The sequence below is a fragment of the Pristiophorus japonicus genome, chromosome 2 (assembly GCF_044704955.1).
Source record: "Pristiophorus japonicus isolate sPriJap1 chromosome 2, sPriJap1.hap1, whole genome shotgun sequence".
Classification (NCBI taxonomy): domain Eukaryota; kingdom Metazoa; phylum Chordata; class Chondrichthyes; family Pristiophoridae; genus Pristiophorus; species Pristiophorus japonicus.
In genome coordinates, this window is record NC_091978.1 from 45,518,654 (window position 1) to 45,542,742 (window position 24,089).

General features: G+C 47.1%; 1 protein-coding gene across 6 annotated transcripts in view; it reads left to right on the top strand.

The window, feature by feature from the left end:
• Positions 1-24,089, top strand: part of fgfr3 (fibroblast growth factor receptor 3) — a 212,913-nt gene that overhangs the window by 27,856 nt on the left and 160,968 nt on the right. For 5 of the 6 annotated variants that reach the window (XM_070866912.1, XM_070866914.1, XM_070866917.1 and 2 more), the window contains exon 1: positions 19,606-20,294. The exons of the other annotated variant lie outside the window; for it this stretch is intronic. The gene's annotated coding sequence lies outside the window, so the exon portion shown is untranslated. Of the gene's footprint in view, positions 1-19,605; positions 20,295-24,089 lie in introns of those variants that run through there. 6 annotated transcript variants of the gene reach the window in all.

Sequence of the window (24,089 nt, forward strand, 5' to 3'; positions counted from 1 at the left end):
TCAGGTTCCCATCCCCCTGCCAAGCTAGTTAAACCCTCCCCCCAACAGCACTAGCAATGCCCCACTCCCCCGCCCCCCCCCCCCCCCGCGAGGATATTGGTCCCGGCTCTGTTGAGGTGCAACCTGTCCGGCTTGTACAGGTCCCACCCCCCCCAGAGGTGGTCCCAAAGCCTCAGGAAACTAAAGCCCTCCTGCCTGCACCAGCCACGCATTCATCTGCTCTATCCTCCTATTTCTGTACTCACTAGCTCATGGCACCGAGAGTAATCCGGAGATTACTGCCTTTGAGGTCCTGCTTTTTATTCTCTCTCCTAGCTCCCTAACTCTGCCTGCAGGACCTCATCCCTCATTCTACCTATGTCATTGGTCCTGATATGGACCATGACTTCTGGCTGTTCACCTTCTTCTCCCAGAATGCCCTGCAGCCGTTCGGTGACACCCTTGACCCTGGCACCAGGGAGGCAACATACCATTCTGAAGTCACATCTGCGGCCGCAGAAACGCCTATCTGCTCCCCTGACTATTGAATCCCCTACCACTTTAGCTCTTCCAATCTTCTTCCTCCCCCCCCCCCCCCCCCACCTATACAGCTGAGCCACCCGTGGTGCCGTGGATTTGGCTCTGGCCGCACTCCCCAGAGGCACCATTGCTCTCACCAGTACTCAGAAGAGAATACCAATTGGAGAGCGAGATGGACTCGGGAGACTCCTGCACTACCTGCCTAGTTCTCCTCTTCTGTCTGGTGTTCACCCATTCCCTCTCTGCCTGCACACTCTTAAGCTGCGGAGTGACCACCTCTAGAAACGTGCTATTCACGTAGCTCTCAATCTCGCAGATGCAACGCAGTGACTTCAGCTGCCGCTCAAGCTCCGGAACACGGAGCTCGAGTTGGTGCAGCTAGAGACACCTCCTGCTCACGTGGTCATCCCGGCTGTGCGAAGCGTCCAGGATTTCCCACATGCCACAGGATGTGCAATCCATGGGACTGAACTGCTCTGCCATCGCTCGAGTTAGACTCGGAACTATTCAGAAAAAATAAACTCTAAATCTTAGCAAAACACACCCAGCAACTACTCAGCAATCAGCTGATTTAACGTCTCATCCGAAAGCCGGCACCTCCAACAGGAGTGCCAGCCTAGATCTTTTATGCTCGCTGGGGTGAAACTTGAACCCACAACCATCTGATTCGAGGCGAGGGTGCTACCCATTGAGCCCATCATCATCATAGGCAGTCCCTCGGAGTCGAGGATGACTTGCTTCCACTCTAAAAGTCAGTTCCCAGGTGACTGAGGAGTCCAATGCGGAACCTATAGTCTCTGTCACAGGTGGGACAGACAGTGGTTGAAGGAAAGGGTGGGTGGGGAGCCTTGTTTGCCACACGCTCCTTCCGCTGTCTACATTTGGTTTCTGCTTGTTCTCGCCGACGAGACTCGAGGTGCTCAGCGCCCTCCCGGATGCTGTTCCTCAACTTTGGGCAGTCATGGGCCAGGGATTCCCAGGAGTCAGTGGGGATGTTGAACTTTATCAAGGAGGCTTTGAGGGTGTCCCTGAAGCGTTTCCTCTGCCCACCTGGGGCTCGCTTGCTGTATCGAAGCTTCACGTGGAGCGCTTGCTTTGGGAGTCTCATGTCGGGCATGCGGACGATGTGGCCAGCCCAACGGAGCTGATCGAGTGTGGTCAGTGCTTCGATGCTGGGGATGTTGGCCTGAGTGAGAACACTGACGTTGGTGCGTCTATCCTGGATTAGCAGAATCTTATGGAGGTGGCGCTTTTGGTAATTTTCCAGTGTTTTGGGGTGTCTGCTGTACATGGTCCACGTCTCTGAGTCATGTAGGAGGGCGGGTATCACTACTGTCCTGTAGACCATGAGCTTGGTGCCAGTTTTGAGATCCTGGTCTTCGAACACTCTCTTCCTCAGGCGATCGAAGTCTGCGCAGGCGCACTGAAGGCAGTGTTGGATCTCGTCATCGATGTCTGCCCTTGTTGACAGCCACAGCTGACACTTCCCTCATAAAGAGTTATTTCTTCGCCTTACATTGGTGGAGTTGCACACAGGAATTTCTGTTTTGTCTTTCTGGAGTATCGGCCCAGATCTGCGAAATTCTGCAAATTTCCAGGACGCTGTTTTTTTTCAGTTAGATGCAAACCTTCTTTCTATATTTTGCAACATCAATGCACTCAATGTAAGGCCACTGGTGACTGTGCCGTGGCCTCTCTGAACTAGCTGAGTCGACGGAGGGAGTGAGCTTTGCCCGTGCATGGAGCTATAGAAATCAATTCGAAGCCAATCAGCCCCTAAAGACAAGCTTGTGTTGTCACCGAGTATTTCCAATAAGGGAGCTACTTTGTTGCTAGCTGCACTGACACTGACCAGCATCGAAGCACTGACCACACTCGACCAGCTCCGCTGGGCAGGCCACATTGTCCGCATGCCCGACACGAGACTCCCAAAGCAAGTGCTCTACTTGGAGCTCCTACACAGCAAGCGAACCCCAGGTGGGCAGAGGAAACGTTTCAAGGACACCCGCAAAGCCTCCTTGATAAAGTGCAACATCCCCACCGACACCTGGAAGTCACTGGCCCAAGACCGCCCAAAGTGGAGGAAGAGCATCCGGGAGGGTACTGAGCACCTCGAGTCTCGTCGCCGAGAGCATGCAGAAATCAAGCACAGGCAGCGAAAGGAGCATATAAACTAGAAACATAGAAAATAGGTGCAGGAGTAGGCCATTCGGCCCTTCGAGCCTGCACCACCATTCAACAAGATCTTGGCTGATCACCCACCCCAGCACCTCCCCCCCACGCCCCCCGACCCCCCCAGCCCCAAGGACCACATCCAACTCCCTCCCGAACACATCCAATGAACTGGCATCAACAACTCTCCGCGGCAGGGAACCCCACAGACCAACAACTCCCCGAGTGAAGAAGTCTCTCCCAATCCCAGTCCCAAACAGCCCCCACCCCCCATCCCAAGAGCATTCCCCCCCCCCGCTCCCCCCCACCCCCCCCCACCCCCCCGGCCTCCGGACACACCCAAAATCGGGAACACTCACCCCGCACCCAACCCGCCCCGTCCCATCAGAATCCTTCCCAAATGCCGAACACCCCCGGATGTTGAGCCCCCAGCCCCGGCCACCCCGGAGCCACGCCCCCGCAACACCAACCACACCACATCCACCAACCACCATCTGCGCAGTCAACCCATCCACCCCACTCCGAACACTCCCCGCACCGAGGCACAGAGCCCCCAGGCCCGCCCCTCCAACACACTTCGCCCTGCGGACCTCCGCTGCAATGTAGGCCCTCCTGTCCCCCGCCCTGGGTTTCTCTGCCCCCCACCTCCACCACTCTCCCCTCCATCCCCCGTCCCCGTCTCCCCTCAACTTCCTTCTGCCTCCCTGCACAGGCTTCCATCTTGGAGGCGGTAACCTTCTGGGGCCGGGAATTTTAGCCCCCAGCGTGGAAGTCCTGCTCCCGCCGCAGAATTGGTCTTACCCCCCCTCAATGGAAGCGGAGTGTAATTTCCCACACTCCACTTCCTTTGGGGCAGTTACCGGGGCACGACTGGATGCTCCTGTGACAGTGGGAACTGGTGCTCTCCACTCTCTGTCCTGTGACAGTGGGAACTGGTGCTCTCCACTCTCTCTCCTGTGACAGTGGGAACTGGTGCTCTCCACTCTCTCTCCTGTGACAGTGGGAACTGGTGCTCTCCACTCTCTCTCCTGTGACAGTGGGAACTGGTGCTCTCCACTCTCTGTCCTGTGACAGTTGGAACTGGTGCTCTCCACTCTCTCTCCTGTGACAGTGGGAACTGGTGCTCTCCACTCTCTGTCCTGTGACAGTGGGAACTGGTGCTCTCCACTCTCTCTCCTGTGACAGTGGGAACTGGTGCTCTCCACTCTCTCTCCTGTGACAGTGGGAACTGGTGCTCTCCACTCTCTGTCCTGTGACAGTTGGAACTGGTGCTCTCCACTCTCTCTCCTGTGACAGTTTGAACTGGTGCTCTCCACTCTCTGTCCTGTGACAGTGGGAACTGGTGCTCTCCACTCTCCCGTCCTGTGACAGTGGGAACTGGTGCTCTCCACTCTCTGTCCTGTGACAGTTGGAACTGGTGCTCTCCACTCTCTCTCCTGTGACAGTGGGAACTGGTGCTCTCCACTCTCTGTCCTGTGACAGTGGGAACTGGTGCTCTCCACTCTCTCTCCTGTGACAGTGGGAACTGGTGCTCTCCACTCTCTCTCCTGTGACAGTAGGAACTGGTGCTCTCCACTCTCCCGTCCTGTGACAGTGGGAACTGGTGCTCTCCACTCTCCCGTCCTGCGACAGTTGGAACTGGTGCTCTCCACTCTCTCTCCTGTGACAGTGGGAACTGGTGCTCTCCACTCTCTGTCCTGTGACAGTTGGAACTGGTGCTCTCCACTCTCTGTCCTGTGACAGTTGGAACTGGTGCTCTCCACTCTCTCTCCTGTGACAGTGGGAACTGGTGCTCTCCACTCTCTCTCCTGTGACAGTGGGAACTGGTGCTCTCCACTCTCTCTCCTGTGACAGTGGGAACTGGTGCTCTCCACTCTCTCTCCTGTGACAGTGGGAACTGGTGCTCTCCACTCTCTGTCCTGTGACAGTTGGAACTGGTGCTCTCCACTCTCTCTCCTGTGACAGTGGGAACTGGTGCTCTCCACTCTCTGTCCTGTGACAGTGGGAACTGGTGCTCTCCACTCTCTCTCCTGTGACAGTGGGAACTGGTGCTCTCCACTCTCTCTCCTGTGACAGTGGGAACTGGTGCTCTCCACTCTCTGTCCTGTGACAGTTGGAACTGGTGCTCTCCACTCTCTCTCCTGTGACAGTTTGAACTGGTGCTCTCCACTCTCTCTCCTGTGACAGTGGGAACTGGTGCTCTCCACTCTCCCGTCCTGTGACAGTGGGAACTGGTGCTCTCCACTCTCCCGTCCTGCGACAGTTGGAACTGGTGCTCTCCACTCTCTGTCCTGTGACAGTTGGAACTGGTGCTCTCCACTCTCTCTCCTGTGACAGTGGGAACTGGTGCTCTCCACTCTCTGTCCTGTGACAGTTGGAACTGGTGCTCTCCACTCTCTCTCCTGTGACAGTGGGAACTGGTGCTCTCCACTCTCTGTCCTGTGACAGTTGGAACTGGTGCTCTCCACTCTCTCTCCTGTGACAGTGGGAACTGGTGCTCTCCACTCTCTGTCCTGTGACAGTTGGAACTGGTGCTCTCCACTCTCTCTCCTGTGACAGTGGGAACTGGTGCTCTCCACTCTCTGTCCTGTGACAGTTGGAACTGGTGCTCTCCACTCTCTCTCCTGTGACAGTGGGAACTGGTGCTCTCCACTCTCTGTCCTGTGACAGTGGGAACTGGTGCTCTCCACTCTCTGTCCTGTGACAGTTGGAACTGGTGCTCTCCACTCTCTCTCCTGTGACAGTGGGAACTGGTGCTCTCCACTCTCTGTCCTGTGACAGTGGGAACTGGTGCTCTCCACTCTCTGTCCTGTGACAGTTGGAACTGGTGCTCTCCACTCTCTCTCCTGTGACAGTGGGAACTGGTGCTCTCCACGCTCCCGTCCTGTGACAGTGGGAACTGGTGTTCTCCACTCTCCCGTCCTGTGACAGTTGGAACTGGTGCTCTCCACTCTCTCTCCTGTGACAGTGGGAACTGGTGCTCTCCACTCTCCTGTCCTGTGACAGTGGGAACTGGTGCTCTCCACTCTCTCTCTTGCGACAGTTTGAACTGGTGCTCTCCACTCTCCCAGCATGCGGCAAACCAGGTTCCCCACCCACCCCTTCCCTCAACCACTGCCTGTCCCACCTGTGACAGAGACTATAATTCCGGCATTGGACTGTACAGTCACCTGAGAACTCATTCGAGCGACTGCCTATGATGATGATGATGATGATGAACTGCACTGACACAAATTGCGTCAGGCAGGATTTTATTAATTTCCACGGGAAGTTTTCAACTGTTGTGGTTGTGTCTGCTTACCACGCCCATCCCTTTGCTTTGTGCTGGCCTCGGATTGGATGGTGTGCGGGCCCCCTCCCAGGTTTTTGCAGTGCTGTGTACTTTGGCATACTCCGCGTCCCAGGAACATCTGGGCTGAAAGATGAGGCAACGCGGTCCCACCTGAAGAGAGATAGCCCAATCTGCCGCTGCTCTCTGCTGTGCTCTGATAAGCTCTCCGAGGGTTTGGTTAATGATCTCGAAAGCCTGGAGGTCGCCGTTTGATTTTTTTTTTCTCTTGCCAAGTGCTATCTCAGCATGAGCGGCGTTTGTAGACAGAGGGGCTGCTGTGGCAGAAGGGCGATAGTGGAGCCCTTTGTTTACTGATAAAAAAAAACACCCTTTGATGTGAAGGACATAAACCAGGGCCTCGGCTTTCAACGTAAACTATGATAGAAAGTGAATGTGACACAGGCTGCTATATTAATGGGGAAAGTGAGTCACGGAAAAACTTTTCTAAAGAATTAAAGATTAAAAAAAACATTTTGTAACTGCAGTATTTCAATATTTTTGCCCTATCTCTCCCCTCCCGCCCCCTCCCCCAACCCCTTGTAATTGTTCTTTCTGACTTTGAACCAACTCCGGCAGATGTTGACTCTTGCTGGGCTATGATTCCTTGCTCCTCTGTAGTTCTCCAGTGCCTCTGTCAAGAACCCATTCGTTACGTGTGAGCCTGAATGGTCAGTGGTGTGGGCTGTTTAGCTGGAGGGCCAGCACAGCCGAGGAAATCCTGTCCTTACCTGACATCTAGGTTAAGGGGTGATCTGATCGAAGTTTTCAAGATATTAAGGGGAACAGATAGAGAGAAACTATTTCTGCTGGTTGGGGTGTCTAGGACTAGGGGGCATAGTCTAAAAATTAGAGCCAGACCTTTCAGGAGTGAAATTAGGAAACACTTCTACACACAAAGGTTGGTAGAAGTTTGGAACTCTCTTCCGCAAATGGCAATTGATGCTAGATCAATTGTTAATTTTAAATCGGAGATTGATAGATTTTTGTTACATAAAGGTATTAAGAGATATGGGCCAAAGGGTATAATGTATTTGCTTCATGGGTTCTTTGCTTAAGAATTCATAGCAAAGCATTGCTATTAAGAACTAGTTGGTTTATTAACAAGGTTTAACAATCACACTCCACATTGCCAGTTCATCCACTAGGCTCACAACTGCATGCCTCATTGTGGATAACTTAGACTCAGCTGACTGGGGTTTTTATTGAATCTTGTGAACATCACGTGACTGGCTAAGCCACTCACAATGCAACAGCTCCACAAACCCGTGAGCATCCTCACAGATGTGTATATTACAGCGGGTATATGGAGTTCGGATAAAGATCAGCCATCAGCAATTTGAATGGTGGAACAGGCTCGAGGGGCTGAATGGCCTCCTCCTGTTCCTGTGTTGCTATCTACATGCACCTACTTCTCAGCAGGAGTCACTCAGTCAGGGTACAAGGTTTATTTTATTCCCCTTACCTGATTCAATTAGTAGTGCTCCCACCACTTTAAGTGTCAGTATTGACCCAGTGCTCGCATTCTTGACTTCTTATTCAGAAGGTCATAGTTTCAAGTCCCACTCCAGGACTTGAGCACATAATCTAGGTTAATATTTCAATGTAGTACTGAGGGAACGCTGCATTGTTTGAGGTGTTGTCTTTGTGGTGAGATGTTAAAGTGAGCTCTGTTCAGCTTGCATTGGAGATCCCATGGCAGTATTCAGAGAAGTGCAGGGAAGTTCCCCTAGTGTCCTGGTCAATGTTTATCCCTCAACCAACACTGCTAAAAACAGATTATCTGGTCACTTATCTCATTTGCTATTTGTGGGACCTTGGTGTGTGCTGTGTTTCCCCTACAAAACAGCAGTGACTACACTTCGAAGATACTTTATTGGCTGTGAAGTGCTTTGGATGTCTTGAGGATGTGAAAGGCGCTATCTAAATGCAAACCATTTCTTTCATTTGGATCAGCTAACTAAGCACAGGCCTGGGAACCTAGCTCTCCCTACACTCTGTGGCTAGGTGCCACATTGGCCTTTATTCTTTGGGGAGTGTGCAGGTCAACAGAAATGGAGCATACTCCAACTTCTGGACAGCTAGGTATGTCTGAACTGGGGTAGACCCTTCAGAACCAATGAAACGCAGTTCCTTAGTAACTGTATGAAGAGAAACGGTGAGAGTCAATTTTAGAAATTCATGCTCTCAGCATGGAGGTTCTCATGTCAGGAGTGTGCATCAAGAACTTTCATTTCACTGGGCAGAAGATCCTGTGGGGCCTGCTGACCTCTGCCTCCAAATTCCTGATATTTTCAGCTGACATGTGAAATTGAGTACCAGCAACAGGAATTCACAAGATATACTCTCCGACCTTTCTTGGAAGCATACAATGATTCAGCCAGGTGGAGGCTATTCGGTCCATTGTAACTGTGAAAGAGCTGTCCAATTAGTCCCACTCCCCCGCCCTTTCGCCATAGCCCTGCAAATTCCACCCCCCCCACCCCCCTCAAGTTGGATAGACTGGATGCGGGGAGGATATTTACCCTGGCTGGGAAATCTAGAACAAGGGGTCACAGTCTCACAATACAGGGTAGGAAATTTAGGACTGAGATGAGGAGAAATTTTTTCACTCAGAGAGTGGTGAACCTGTGGAATTCTCTACCACAGAAGGCTGTGGAGGCCAAGTCACTGAATGTATTTAAGAGGGAGATAGACAGATTTCTAGACACAAAAGACATCAAGGGGTATGGTGGATAAAGCGGGAATATGGTGTTGATATAGAGGATCAGCCATGATCATATTGAACGGCGGTGCAGACTCAAAGGGCCGAATGACCTACTACTGCTCCTATTTTCTAAGGGCTCAAAATTGGCCAGGAGTTACTCCGTTTTTTTTGGAGCAGCTTGATTTTTCTGGACTATCTTAAAAATCCCCATTTTGCACATTCAATTTGTGCCAGTGTAAGTTAGGATTTTTTTTGCTTCGTTTTTTTTTCAAAAGGGGGCGTTACCAGCCACCTATGCCCATTTTGGCCATTTAGGCCACTTTGGCCAGCTAATAGTTACTCCAAACTAACTTAGGTCAGTGTATGTGGCCACTTGTGGCCGCTTGTGAAAACCCTTGCGGAGAGTTAAGAAAGGTAGGTACATCGGAGGCCAGCCGAACTTAATGACTTGACTAAAGAATGTGAATAGGATCAAACAGCTATACAGGGCATCATATGACAAACTTCGCAAGGTTAATTTACTATACAACAGAAGCATTCATGGAAGCTTAAACTACAAAAATTAAAGAAGTAAAAGATAGTTGAATTAAATTGCCCTGATCTCACAACTAATTTAAACAACTATTTGTTTGCAATAATTATACTGGGCCAAAATTGAGCCCATATTATCTAAATAAAGTCTACTTCAATAAATAAGATATTCTCTCAGTATTCCTCCATCACTTATGTTCTTCTTTCACAATAGCACCAGGTGAATAGGCTTGACAAATGGTCACCACTATTCACAAGAGACAAAACATATTTACATATTTTTTTCAAAATATCCAAATAAAAAATAAAAGTAAGTAAGTCCTACCCTACCTTCATTTTCAGCCTGGGAAGGCAGCGAGCCGGTCTGTGCGATAGGCCACTCGGCCTGGGATAGGGGCGGGACGCACCAGCAGCTGGTATGATGATGATGATGATGATGATGGGGTTCCACACTGCAGCACGCACACTGAGAGGCTGGGGTCAGGAGCTACTGCGCATGCGCGCACACTCTAACACGCATGTGTAGACATCCCGGCACTGTTTTCAGTGCAGGATGCTGGCTCTGCCCCCGACCCGACTGGCCACGCTGCGTGAAGACATGGGAGAGGCTGGACAGCAGCCAAAGTGGGGACCGCTTTTTTCGGAGCACTTTTCAACGCACAAAAGCGGCGCATCTCCGGTGAGTGCGCTGAAAAAAGGGGTGGGCCAATTTTGAGCCCTATGTTTCTACGTATCCAATTCCCTTTTGAAAGTTATTACTGAATCGGCCTCCTCCACCCTTTCAGGCAGTGCATTCCAGGCCATTTTTAATAATAATCTTTCATTTAGTAATTTCCTAAGCTCAGCATTAAAGGGTAGATTTTTCACATTCTTATATTTGATGAGGCACCAGGCTTGCTGCAAACACTGACCAGAACAACCGGAAGAGCCAATATCTACCCTCGGCTGTAAAGCTTTCTCTGGAATACAGTGATTGCCACTGTAACTGAACGGCACTGATAACCTCTCATCCTGCGCTGGGCCGTCGGGTCCCATTGGAGTTTTTTGTGCTTATTACAGTGAGGGATGGCAGTGGTGAGGAAAGGAAGCTTTTACTTGGCCATTTCAGATCCCAATTGTCAGCATGAAGCACTCCCATGTCAGGAATAGCACAAGCAGAGTGAAGGCCCCTCCATTACGCCCCATTAACATGTCTTGGCCCAACTTCTGAAGAGCCCCCTCCGATACACCACTGATATTTTTTCCTTGTGGCTTTCGAATTAAATGTCCCTTTTACCACCAGTCGTGCTGAATTGTTATGCTGTGAGGCCCCCAAGGAATTTTGTAAATGTAATGTCCAACACTTTGCTTTAAGAATGTCCTTAGATGGTTGAGTCCTGTCAAGTTGTGTGTTCGGTTGAACCCGTTCCACAGGAAATGCAGAAAGTAAAAGAACGAACTTGCACAACTTGCTCCACATAGTTTCTTTATACATAATCTTAATAAAAGGCGTACAAACAAACACTCAATTAATGCTGTCATTTTACATTGCATCTTACAGCAAACAAACTCATTCCATTCAGGATTCATTGTTTTGTGAAGTGTGGTGGGGCATCCTGACAATATGAAAGGTGCAGCTTCCACCTCCATAACATCACCCACCTCCACCCCCTACCTTAGCCCATCTACCCATCCATGTCTTCGTCATCTCCGGACTCCATTATTCCACGCTCACCTGGCCGACCTCCCATCCTCAGCTCATCTGAAACTGTGCCGTCCTCATCCACTCCCAGATCAAGTATCATCACCCCTGTCCTCACAGGCCTCATTAAAGGCCCCACATAAAAAGGCCCCACATATTGACAAGCTTTCTATCGGGCTGCATTGGAGTCCAGAGGTGAAAGGACAAATCACTAATTCGCTAAGCCACCCGGTATCCTCCAGCAGACAGGTTGAGTAACTCAGCATTACAGATTCATCACTCAGTCGGTCCAGTTGATTCTCGACTCCGCATTGCAGTAGAGGCTCTGTGTCATTACTTAAAAGATAGGTGGTCATCTCAGTTTGTTAAGATGTGGTGCTAATAACACTAAGGTCACGGGTTCAATCCCCGTATGGGCCAACAGATGTTTGTTTTTATGCTGATAGAGTTAATAAAGAGTAGCGGGAAGAGGCTCGTGTGGAGCACAAACACTGGCATAGACCAGTTGGGCTGAATGGCCTGTTTCTGTGCTATAGACTTGATGTAAATGTATCAGAATCTATTTATCACAGAACGTTAAAGCACACACATAAGTATGTTCAGATAGATAACAACATACGTCGAAGCATATACGTACATCACTTATCGATGCTGCAGACGGATCATTATTCCTAAGACCTGATAGTAGCTGTTTCTCCTGTTTACGCCCCTTTCCTCTTGCTCTCCTGAAGGCACTGGAGCGCAGTTCTGTCGACACCGGTAGCCCTCCATTGCCTCGTCCATTCGTCATGTGAGCCAAGACGTTGAGTGTTGGCACACTTTGTAAACTGTGGAGAGCATCGCAGCTAAACCGATCCCGTGGTAATAACGCTGGCTGACTTTTCTCCCCTTCACTAGCCCACAGACACCGGAGCTAATTTAAGGAACTCTTCTGCTGCCCCTGGCTGGGATCAGCCAACTTAGCCAACGGGGGAAGCGTAGTCGGGCATTTTTTGGACAGAGTCTGCCTTCCGTATGAAGATCACACTGTTTAAACTCTTTAGAAACCACATATTGAATGGATTGTGGCCACCTTAAAGCCAGCTGTTATGTTGGAAAGTAATTTAAATCACCATGGTGACAGCTTAGGCCGTTTTTAAGCTGTCACCCTAACAGTTTACCTTCACATCCTGCCCAGAGGCAGAACAATGCCTCTCTAATGAAGGAATATTCCTGATAATCTGAACTGCTCCAGAGATACCGGGTTAGTGCGATGCATTGCGAGTTTGGATAACCACAAGATGATTGATAACTAAGGGGTTAAATTTCAAGCAGTTGATTAACATCGAAATGATTAATAGTGCATTGGTTTTGGGTGATGGAAATTTGGTTTGATTCAAGAACTTAGCTAACTATCCTCGCCGAGGAGTATACATTCAAATTTTAAAAATTATTGTAGAAAAAATTCAATAAAATGAATTGTACTGTACATTACAACAGTGACTACACCCCAAAAGTGCTTAATTAGCTGTAAAGTGCTTTGAGTCGCCCGGTGGTCGTGAAAGGCGCTATACAAATTCAAGTCTTTCTTTCTTCTTTCTTCTCCCATAACAGGTTCAACTGAATCAAGCTATATTGATTCCTATTGAAATCAACGTTAGTGCAAATCTCCCCATAACTCCCGGTGGATCAGTGGCTGGCTGAACCATACAGACCAAAATCCCAGATGTGACGCCCAGATGTGGCAAGTTCACTGGTCCCAGCTGAAACAGCAGCCAGGGCTCTACAATTGGCCTCAACATTCCCAAATTTGGGAGGGGTTGAAATCGGCCAGCATTCCCACTCCTGATTCTTTTCCAAGGATCCCGGCTGGAAGCGCTGAGTTCCTCCCCTTGACTTATTTTTAGGTTCCCATGCACCGCTGGTATTTTTGTCCTCTTCATCCAATGTGAAAACAGATACAAAGTACTCATTTAACAAGTCTGCCATTGTCCATTATCTTCACTGCATCTGTCTTTAATGGGCCCAACTTCCCCTTTACCACACCCTTTCTCTTAATATAGTTACACAATCGTTTGATGGAAGCTTTGATATCCCTTGCAAGTTTTAGCATCTTCGCTTTCTGCGCATTTCTTAAAAGTTTATTCGCAGGATTTGGGTCCAGCATTTATTGCCCGTCCCTAATTACCCTTGAGAAGGTGGTGGTGAGCCACTGCCTTGAACCTCTGCAGTCCGTGTGAAGGTATTCCCACAGTGCTGACCTTGTCATAGCAGTTTGGTACAACAGAGTGGCTTGCTCACTCAGTGGGCAGTTAAGAGTCAACCACATTGCTATGGGTCTGGAGTCACATATAGGCCAGATGGCAGATTTCCTTCCCTATGGCACATTAGCGAACCAGTTGGGTTTTTACACTTTCATCGTCATTACTGATACGATACTAGCTTTTTAACCCCAGATTCATTTAATTGAATTTAATTCCCTCAGCTGGCGTTGTGGGATTTGAACTCACATCTCCATATTATTAGTCTAGTAACATAACCACTATGCTACCGTACATCTTATTACTTTCTTTGTATCCTTTTGTTCCTCTTTATAGCTCTCCCAGTGATGCATTTCTACTTTTCATTGCATTTGTGTAAGCCTTTGCTTTTAGCTTGCTACTATCTCTTACCTCATGTGTTGACCACGGTTAACTACACGAGTTAAATCTTTTCCTTTTAGGGGTACGTACTGTTTTTTATCGTACAAAATGCTTCTTTGTATACATCCTACCGTTTGCTTGTAGATGTTCCCTTTCTGTCAGATTGTTAACTAATTCTGGGTTGTTACTTATCACTAAATCCAGTACGGCCTGTTCCCTTGCAAGATTTAAAACAAATTGTTCAAGAAAATTGTCCACAATACATTCTAGAAATTCATTGCCTTTACTACTCAATCTGTTCTGCCTCTCTCGGTCTGTGAAAATTAAATTCTCCCATTATAACTACTATGTTTTTGCTACATGCTTCCCCAATCTCCATATTTATACCTCCTCCATCTACATCACTACTATCAGGAGGTCTGTAGACAACTCCTACCAGCGTCTTGCATCCTTTGCTATTCCTGAGCTCTGCCCATAGCGCTTCCATCTGATCACCCTTCCTGAAATCTCTTCTTTCTACAGCTTCAACTCTAACGCACATAATGATTTATTTTTCCCGTCTTCCTACCCCTAATTTCTCAAATCCTTTCTTATCCCTTTGTTCCATGTTGGGAAACAATTACTCAGGTGGCCATTCTTCATGTGTGAGCCTTGACAATTAATGTTGATGGCCTGTTCAACTGTGGAGGGATATTATATCTCAGTCTGAACCTGTCCTTACCCAATATCCATGCACACTTCCAGCAGAGTCTCAGGAACCAGGGACAACTTGTGCCCTTAATCCTGGGGCACTGAGGCTAATTATTGCAAACTTGCTGCACCCCAACTGAAATCCGCTCACTCCATACACACTGGTAATTGAACATGCAACATTTCTTGTCTGAATAAGGCTACAGACCAAGGACTGGAAAGTGGGATTTGGCTCGAAAGGTTTTTCAGCTGGCATAGACACGATGGGCTGAACGGCCTTCTTTCCCACATTGCAAGAGTGACTACACTCCAAAAGTACTTCATTGGCTGTAAAGCGCTTTGAGACGTCCGGTGGTCGTGAAAGGTGCCATATAAATTCAAGTCTTCTTTCTGTGCTGTAAATTTCTATAATTCTAAGAATGTCTGTTACTCACTAAAGAAACGTTGAACCATCAACAAAGTCTTTACAATGTCTTCTGGGCCCCGAACTCATGCCTCTCCTGGGCCCCAATCACGTCTCTCTACAATCTCTTGCCGCGAGGGCTCAGAGGCAGCACGGGCCAGCCCTCACTGCGATATGTGTGCGCACTAGGTCCGTGCAGCAGAGCTGGTCTCCAGTCGTCCTGGTTGATCCTTGCCACTGGAACAAGACTGAGCTCTGTCAAGCCCATGTGGTGGCTGGTGTGCAACGGCCACCACACGTTAAAAACATCCACGCACAGGCATCTTCCACCCTTCAATATGTAGTTCTGGACCTGGAATGTCAGATCCTTCATTGAAACACTTGTGAACTCATCCCTTTTTGGTGTGAAAGCAAGTCATGCTCGATACGAGGTGCTGCTGAAGAAGGAGTTTACAGTGTACTTGAGTGTCAGTTTGGCTCAACTGAGAGTGCCATTACCTTTGTGTCATGAAGGCTCATGGGTTCAAGCCCCACTCCGAGGACTTCAGTCTATAATCTGGGCTGACACTTCAGTGTAGTAATGAGAAAATGCTGCATTGTCAGAGGTGCTGTCTTTTGGATGACATGAAACTGAGGCTCCTTCAGTCTGTTAAAGTGGATTAAAAAAAGTATACCCTAGCACTATTTGAAGAGGAGGAAGTTCGCCAAGTGTCCTTGCCAACATTTATCTCTCTAACAAAGAAAAACAGTTTAATCGGTCAGTTAACTTATTTTGTTAGTGGGACCTTGCTATGCATATGCTGTCTGCTGTGTTTGTCTATAAAACAATGACGAAACTCCAAAAGATAATTCACTAGATACAAAGCACCTTGCGTTGTGCTAAAGATCTAATGAGGTGATATGTAAAGACAAGTACTTTCTTATGGTATTGTACTGTTGTCGGTCTTGTGGAGATCATTAAATTATGAGTCTTCAGCAGCCTGGGGTAATGTAAACGCAGCTAAAATTCTATCACTCGATTTCAGATAGAGAGAGAGAGAGACTGAGGGGATCGAGGTGCATGGAGTTTACAAACAAAGAGTAAGTGTTAACCCTGTCACATATGTATTTGGGTGGAGAGAGATTTCTTTATTACTCAGCAGGTTAATTTAAGGAGTATTAGTTGGATCCTATAACTTTCCAATTAGGCAGGTTCTGCCATCCTAATGAGGGACAATGAGGAGATTATGGGACCCTTTTGTCTTGCAAAGCAGCGCCTTTCTTCAGCGGGTGTCACAAAGGTGTTTCTCAGTCCTCAGAATGGAGTTACTGTGGCTGATAAGTTTATTCAACCAGCGGAATAGTGTCGAAGGGGAAAAGAAAGAAGAGAGCCAATGCTCGCCGGAGCGGTAGGGGGGTCAGAGGAGCGGAGCGGCCTAAATTAGGCTCATCAATCTGTCCATTAATGCAAAGCTTCTCTCCATTGTTGGGCAGCCTGTAAAGCTGTCATTTGGTGGCAGTTCAGAGCTTTAATGCCAAGCAGTCTGTGACACTCTCTCCTCTCCCTCTCTCTCTGTTGATCCTATTGCCACCTCACGCACCCCCTTCATCTTGGGAAAGACACTGCCTGCTCACAGTAGTCTGGCTAATTAGGCTTTGCCCATTGTATGCTCAAACAAAAGAAGGTAAAGGGAAATTAACCCATATTCATTCACATTTTTACACCCCCCCCCTCCAAAAAATAAAATAAAACTAGCAGCACTATTTTGTTTTATTTTAAAATTGAAGGTCTAATTTTTGTTTTTGCTGTTACCTACAGTGTGTTGAGATTGAGTCTCGATCCTGACACTGGCCTGTTTAAGTGAAAAGGGAATGAGTTGTTTGAATGACTGCAGTTGCTTGAATGCCTTTCTTCCTTCGGCCAATGCTGCAAACAAGTCCAGTCGAGGAGTTTGATTTGCAGAGTGGCCGAGGCCATCTGCCTTGGTTTTGAGGAGAAGCGAGCTGTCATTTACAATCTGTTTGTCAGCGAGCCCCTGTGACCATTGCACGTTTGCACATTGTACACTGTGCTCGGATGAATCCTTCCATTTTATTTAGCAGTCCTTGGATATAATGTGCTCCGAACTTGGGGTAGGAAGTGCAACCATGCTTAGATATTTCAAAAATGTCCCTTGTCCAAATTGATATGATGACTACTCAAAAATTAAGTTCTGGGCAATTGTTCATGGAGAAACACAGGACTATTTCAATGCAATTTGATTTCTGTGGCATAAAACCAACCATTTTAATTACAATTAGTAACTTATTAATTAATGATTCATGACACAACCTCTATGATATTTCAGGTCAAGTATAGATCAAGCTGTTGCAATGTGTAATTCAACGCTCAGTGATTTTTGTTTTTTCTAATTGCTTCGTGAAGCTGAAAGTATTGCCAGATATTTATCATGAAAAGAGCTGTATACATCACCCAAAGGAACTCCCCATCCAGGCCAATCTCTTTCCTGGGTTCTTACAAAGATATTGTTGCCTGGTAAAGTCTTCTGCATGACAACCTTTACCTGTTTTAAAGTACCACAGCTGTTCACGATGGTATCATTGAGAGACAGTGATATCATCACTTTATCATTAGATTTGCTCCATTTTAAAATGTCGTTTTGTCCGTCGCCTCTTCACTTTAGTTTCTCATGTCCCTGTACCACTCACCAGTTTCTGGCCGACTAGGTTGGAAGACAACCCTCTCCCTGCCTGATCTAGCCACTAGGAGACACACATGAGTAGCTTAAGATACAGTGTACTCCAATTTATCCTATGTCCCTGAAGAGAACCATCTAGCCTTCCCCAGGGTAAACCCATGTAGGAACTACATTAACAGGTACTGAACTAATGGGTGCTATCTCAGCAAGCATAATATCAGGAGGCATGATATCAGGAGGCAGTGCATTAATGGGCTCTATGCAGGGGCTGTTATATAATGGATGCCATATCAGCACACAATGGGCACTATAGCAGCAGGCACTACATGAAGAGACGCTATATCAGAAGGTGCCATATCAACAGATGTTTTATCAGCAGGAACAACATCAACAGGTTCAATATCAGATGGTGCTGTATCAGCAAGTGCTGTATCAACAGAGGTTTCTTGAAAAGGCAGTAGCAGAAGACACTGTATTGATGTATCAGCAGGGGATACAATGGCACATGTTACATCAGTAGGCGCTGTATCAGAAGTTGTATTTAAGGTGGAGAAAGGCAGATTTTTGAATGATAAGGGAGTGAAGGGTTATAGGGAGTGGGCAGGGAAGTGGAACTCAGCCCAAGATCAGATCAGCCATGACCTTATTGAATGGCGGAGTAGACTCAAGGGGCTAAATGGCCTACTCCTGCTCCTATGTTCTTATGTATTAGCAGTATATGTGAAATCACCATTTCATTAAACGATATATCAATAGGCACTACATTTACTGTAGTGCATACTTTTTCACTGCGCTTGTTTGCTGCCATTCTTTAACTAAGAGCCTTGCAACATAATTTCTCTCGATGGCCACTGTCCTTTAGGCAAGCTGGAAAACTCAGTCCTAGGTTCTAAGTTTAAAACTTTTATTATAATTATCAACCATCTGATCCAGCAAATCGAGACTTAAAGCGCTTTGAGAAATCCCGTGGTCATGAAAGGCGCTATATAAATACAAGTCAGTCTTTCTTTCTAAACTGGAAACAGATATTTAATGGCCCAGATCAGGTTTCCGTTCCTTTACGCTAGGAATATCAACGCAATCAGGGAATTTTAAACGTTAGTGAGTTACACCCAAAACAGTTACGCTCATGATTTCTGCAGTCTTTTACACTGGTTCAAGATTCAATTTGCCCGGATCAGGCCCCGCCCACTAATTAGGCCACACCCCGGGTTGAATTGCGAGATTTCGCGGATTGCGCTGGCTCAGGAAGGCTCTTCAAATTGCGCTGATTTTCATAGGCACAGAGGCACCAGTTGGCATGTTTTAAAAGTTTTTTTAAAGTGGAGATAGACAGATTTTTGAGCGATAAGGGAATAAAGGGTTATGGGGAGCGGGCAGGGAAGTGAATCTGAGTCCATGATCAGGTCAGCCATGATCTTATTAAATGACGGAGCAGGCTCAAGGGGCCAAATGGCCTACTCCTGCTCCTATTTCTTATGTTCTTATATCAAAAAAGTGACTAATGTACACTAAAGAAACTATTACCTGGTTCAGTATAGCTTTATAAAGTAATTTTCAGTGATTTTAAATCAGGTTACTCACAGGATACCCTTATTAAAAATTTTTATTTTTGGTGTAAACCCATTTTCAGTTATTTTAATAAAACTGCACCAGGTTGCCACTATTAAATACACCCATTTTTAATGGAAAACAAAGAAACGATTACGTTGTATTACGCTGCCGGATTCCACTGGTTCATGGAAAATTTTACGGTTGTGATTATGCAAAAGAATTTTAGTGGAAACTTTAACTGTAACCTAACCAGCGCAACTTTAAGCGCATTTTGGGCACAATTTCCCGACTGCGCCCCAGCATAAACTCCAGCCCTGATTTCTGGGGCCCCTGGCAGGTTGGGTGCTCCTTCCAACACTGCTATCTAAATGCATATCCCAGGTACATTTATGCACTTGGAGCATTTTCTAGAGGTTGTTTGGAATTGGGTACCAAATATTCATGTCTAGCGTTCTTCTTTTGACAGTGTTCTGGGATTCAAGACAGATAGGGAATACGCCATGTAACTTTTAGGGTGATTGGAATCTGTGCAGGAAGAGATTAAATGAAGGCACTCAACAAAGTGAAATGCTTTAAAAAAAAATGCCACCGATTATATCAGTTGTTGTAAGCTTGGGGCAGTTCTGAGAGCAGAAAGGGGAGGAGCTTTGCGTTGTAGTTGGCGGTTTGTGTCCCCTGCCCTCCCACTAAACCTGCTTACATTTCACAGGGGGCAGGAACCCGCACGTCACTGCAGAGTGCTCGAGAGACTGAAATCTGATCTCCCTTAATTTTCTCTCTCTCTCTGCCACTGGCTCTCCTCTGGCAGTTCAAGTCTGCGAGCCAAGCTTTCACACACACACACACACACACACACAGTCTCTCTCTCTCTCTCACTCCTACACAACGCAGTCAGCAAAGCAAAAGTGCTACTACACATAGAAGGACGGACGGAGCCAAGCAGCACCTCTTCAGAACACGGTGTCCAACCCTGATCAAAAAAAAACACAATCTCTCCAGCCCACACAATCCAGGAACTCTCCTTGAAGACAAGAAGCAGCACTGGGCAAAAGAAAGATTCTTTTTTTGGTTTAAAAACTGAGAGGTGCAAGAGGAAAAATAAAGAAGAGAACATGCAAAGGAAACCTTATTAAGAAAAAAAAAGCAAACTGATGAGAGAAAGATTGGTTTCGCAGGCGCAGACCGGCTCCCAAACTGAATTCAGGAGAGTTGCCATTTCTGGATGCGTTGATAAGCACATCTTGGGGTTTTCATGACTGTGTTTCAGGCTGGATTTACAAATGACTTGAATATTCCAAGAAAGTCATTTTATTCTCGAGGAAAACCTTGAACTCCGCTGTGTGGGGGAACCCGAGGCATTTCTGAGCGAGTCGAACCTTTTAACTCGGGAGCATCATTGTGCGAGCACTGGTCAGTAAAAAAAAACTTGTTTCGCTTTCTCTCACTCGCTCTCGCTCTCTCTCTCTCTCATTTTAATTTTAATAGAAGGACGCGTCTGAGGTCAGTGCATACGGCTTGCATGTGGGGTGAGGGGGCTCCGTGGAGCATCCCTTGAGGTCGGGTCTGTGAGCCAATTAGGCATGTATGATATATGGAGACAGAGAGGCGTGTGGAGGGGGCTGGGAGCTGTGAAATTGCTGCACGTTTTCACTCACAAACCCAGCAGGAAAGAGGGAAGTTTGCAAAAAGGGAGAGGGAGAGAGAGAGCGAGATGGTGGGTCAGACAGACTATGATTGACGAGGAGTGTGTGTATATATTTATATTATATATAAATACACACACTATTGCAAACTTTGTTCTGTTGGGTCCAGTTGTTAAAACCGAGCCAGTAACAGCGAACTGGTTGCAAACTAACAGGCAAGAGAGTTTGTCCACTGTAATAAGGACCCGGCAATATAAAGTTACCATTGGCGGTCAAAGCGTAAAGTGTACATCATTCAATAATAATGGGAGGGCAGATATTCCTTTTTAAAAGAAGGGCGTGTTGCTGGACAGCAGCGCAGGCACTTTCCTGAGTTATATTCGGGTGGTTGAATTATGTATTTTCTTGGCACCCGTATTCCACCCTCTCCCGAATAAACAAACAATAACCTGCAAAGTGCCGGAGGACGGTGCAATGATTAACTCCAAGGCGTGAGCTGCGAGCATGATCCCATCCATTTATTGAGTGAGCGGCAGAGGCGGCAGTCTGTACTGCAAAGCCTAAACCCAGTGAACCTTTTGTGGGGGGGGTTTGCAGCTTTATTATTTTTTTGAAAGCGCCTGTTTCACAAAGTGAAGAGTCTCACTGTGACTGCTGAAGCCCCCGACAGGAGTGTGTGAGATAGGGTTGTCCAGGCGGATTCGCGAATAGATTTTGTAAACTTGGGAACTCGCAGCTTCACCCTGACCCAGCTTGGTGCGATCCTCGCCACTCCACTGCCCAGTGTCAGCATCTGCCTGTCAGCTCACTGTAACAGCATGTTTTAAATGTCCAAAAGCAATCAAGTAAGCATTTGAGAGCCGCTGTGCGGGTTTTGCAAACCCCTTTCTGCTCTCCGCTGCCCACTTGCAGTTGGAAGTGAGTTTAAAACGTGATTTGGAAAAAAAAGAGACGTGTCAGCTGTGGCTCAGTGGGTAGCACACTCACCTCTGAGCCAGACGGTTGTGGGTTTAACTCCCGCTCCAGGAGCTTGAACACAAAAAAATCTAAGCTGACACTGGAGTGCTGTACTGTCGGAGGTGCCGTCTTTCGAGTCTTGTCTGCCCTCTCAGGTGGATGTAAAATATCCCAATGCACTATTTCGAAGAAGAGCAGGGGAGTTATCCCCAGTGTCCTGGCCAATATTTGTCCCTCAATCAACATAACAAAAACAGATGATCTGGTTATTATCACATTGCTGTTTGTGGGAGCTTGCTGTGCGCAAGTTGGCTGCCGCGTTTCCCACATTACAACAGTGACCACACTCCAAAAGTACTTCATTGGCTGTAAAGCGTTCGAGATGCCCGGTGGTCGTGAAAGGCGCTATATAAATGCAAGTCTTCCTTATATTCTGGGAATTCAGTTAATTGTTATATCGTTTACACTCCATCACCAGATGCCTCGAATACTTGACAAGTGTTGCCGGAGCTGAACACGTTTTGTGTTTTAGCTTTCAGTTGCAGAATGCTGTTAAGCTGCAGTCAACAGTGCCCGGAGCCGCATGGTGCGGATCCCATGGAGGGACTTTACTGAAGCTCACCATCCGGACTTTATGTTGTACTTTACAGAAGGGAATTGCTTTGGGAACCAGTGCAAAGTGTTTGATTTCAAAGGAATGGCACGTTTTCAAATTTCTTCATTTAATGGATATTTAGAAAGTGATATTAAATGATTTAAAACAACAGGATAAATCTCGTTGATCTCCCCGCTCCCCGCTTCTGAATGGTTTTGTGCTGCTCAGCACCGGTCCCACCGGTGTAAAGGTAACACGGACTCTGCCAGCTGATACCTGCTGTGTGCCCGGGCCAGTGCGGGGGCAATCGGCGAGCACAGTCTCTTTGGTCTGAGCGCGAATTTCGCACGAGTAGCTTTTCCCAGCACCGCCGTGAGGAGTCAGCTATGCCCCTTTCTAAATGTGTGTAGGTTAGTATCGGTGTAGGTAGCCAGCCCATGAGATTTCGATGCCATCATGCGGGCAGAATGCGGGACACTCGTCCATTGATTCTGATGGGCACGCCTTGACGGGACCAGCCCTTTGGAGACACTTGTCACATCGAGAGCAACTTGAGAATTCAACATTAACCCTTTCCTGCACTCTGGTAGGGGGCTGCCCATCCATATGTTGTATTCAAAGTGCAAATGTTGCAACTGGGTTAGTTTTCTCGCAGAAACAGCTGGAAAGACACAGCTGGAAGCCCCAGCGGGGCAGATCGGATAATGGGTTCGGGTGTAAGCGCTTGGGGTCAATAATGGTTTGGGGTGGGTGACGTGTTCTGAGCCATGCACATTGTATTTCCAATATTGGTCGGTAGCAATAAAATGAATAACGTGGAAAACAAATGGGAAATGTAGGGTGTGAAAAAAATGGGTTAATGTTTCAGCTTTGACACTGATTCAGAACACTCAACATCCACCTAAAACCATTGAGTTGGAAAGGTCTACAATAGCTTTCTATCGAAGGATTCTCCGAACCTTCCCTTCCAGATGTTGGTCTGACCTGCTGTGTGTTGCCAGTATTCTCTCTTTTTTTTTTATTTCAAGAACTGCACAGAATCTATGCGTTGTGCCTGCTTTGTGCCGTGGAAAATGTGTGTTTGTAAAAGGGGAGCTCAGTGTCGGGAGAGACTGAGGACCTATTTACTCTGCTCAGCATATTTCAACTCCCTGGTGTAGTATTCAGCCTTACGGTTACACAGAATGTCATTCTTCCTGGTGTACAGTACACTCCTGTGTGACGCTTTCTGCAATATTGTACACATTAATTAGTGATGTAGAGAAGTCAGTCAGTGTTGTGTACTGTAAGCAGAAAAAGGGCGGCGTGCGCATAGAACCCCCCCCCCCCCCCCCCCAAAGTCCTGCCGTGGTCACAAAAATGAGACACATTCAGGCACCTGCGATCAATGTATTGACTTGAGTTAAACTGAGCTGGCAAATGAATAATTAGTTCCAATAATTAGGCAACAGTTGCGGAGCGGGGCTGAAGATTGCAGAATGGTGCACCTCAGGAAAGAAAAATTACCCTTGTTATTATACACTTAGCTAAAAGCAGACTTCCAGAGGATGAACAACAGGCAAATTAGTTTTATTTATTAAAAAAAAGAAAAATCTGAGAGAATGGACTTTACGTAGTGAAAGGTATTTTAGCTTTTTAAAAAAAAAATCCACAGCACATTTCAAGATTGTTTTTTTCTTTCAGTTCCGAATGCTTATTCATTATAAACTGGATTTTGGGGAACGGTCAACCCAAAGAATACAAATTAACTGGTTATGTCCCTTACAATGGGTTTTTAAAAAACAATTCTGTTTATTTTTGGTTGCAGAGCCACTGAGGCCTTGAAAGGGTTAATATGTAATAGGTATACATCGCCTGCATCATCAGAAATAACATGTTTGCCACAAAATGTAAAAGAAATTCTGTGCCTGAGAATGAGCACCCCACTAGTCAATTCACTGGTTGCCTTCAGCTCCAGCGACCCTGGCATATGGATGGAGGGTTCCCTTTGCGGTGGTCATATATTTTCAA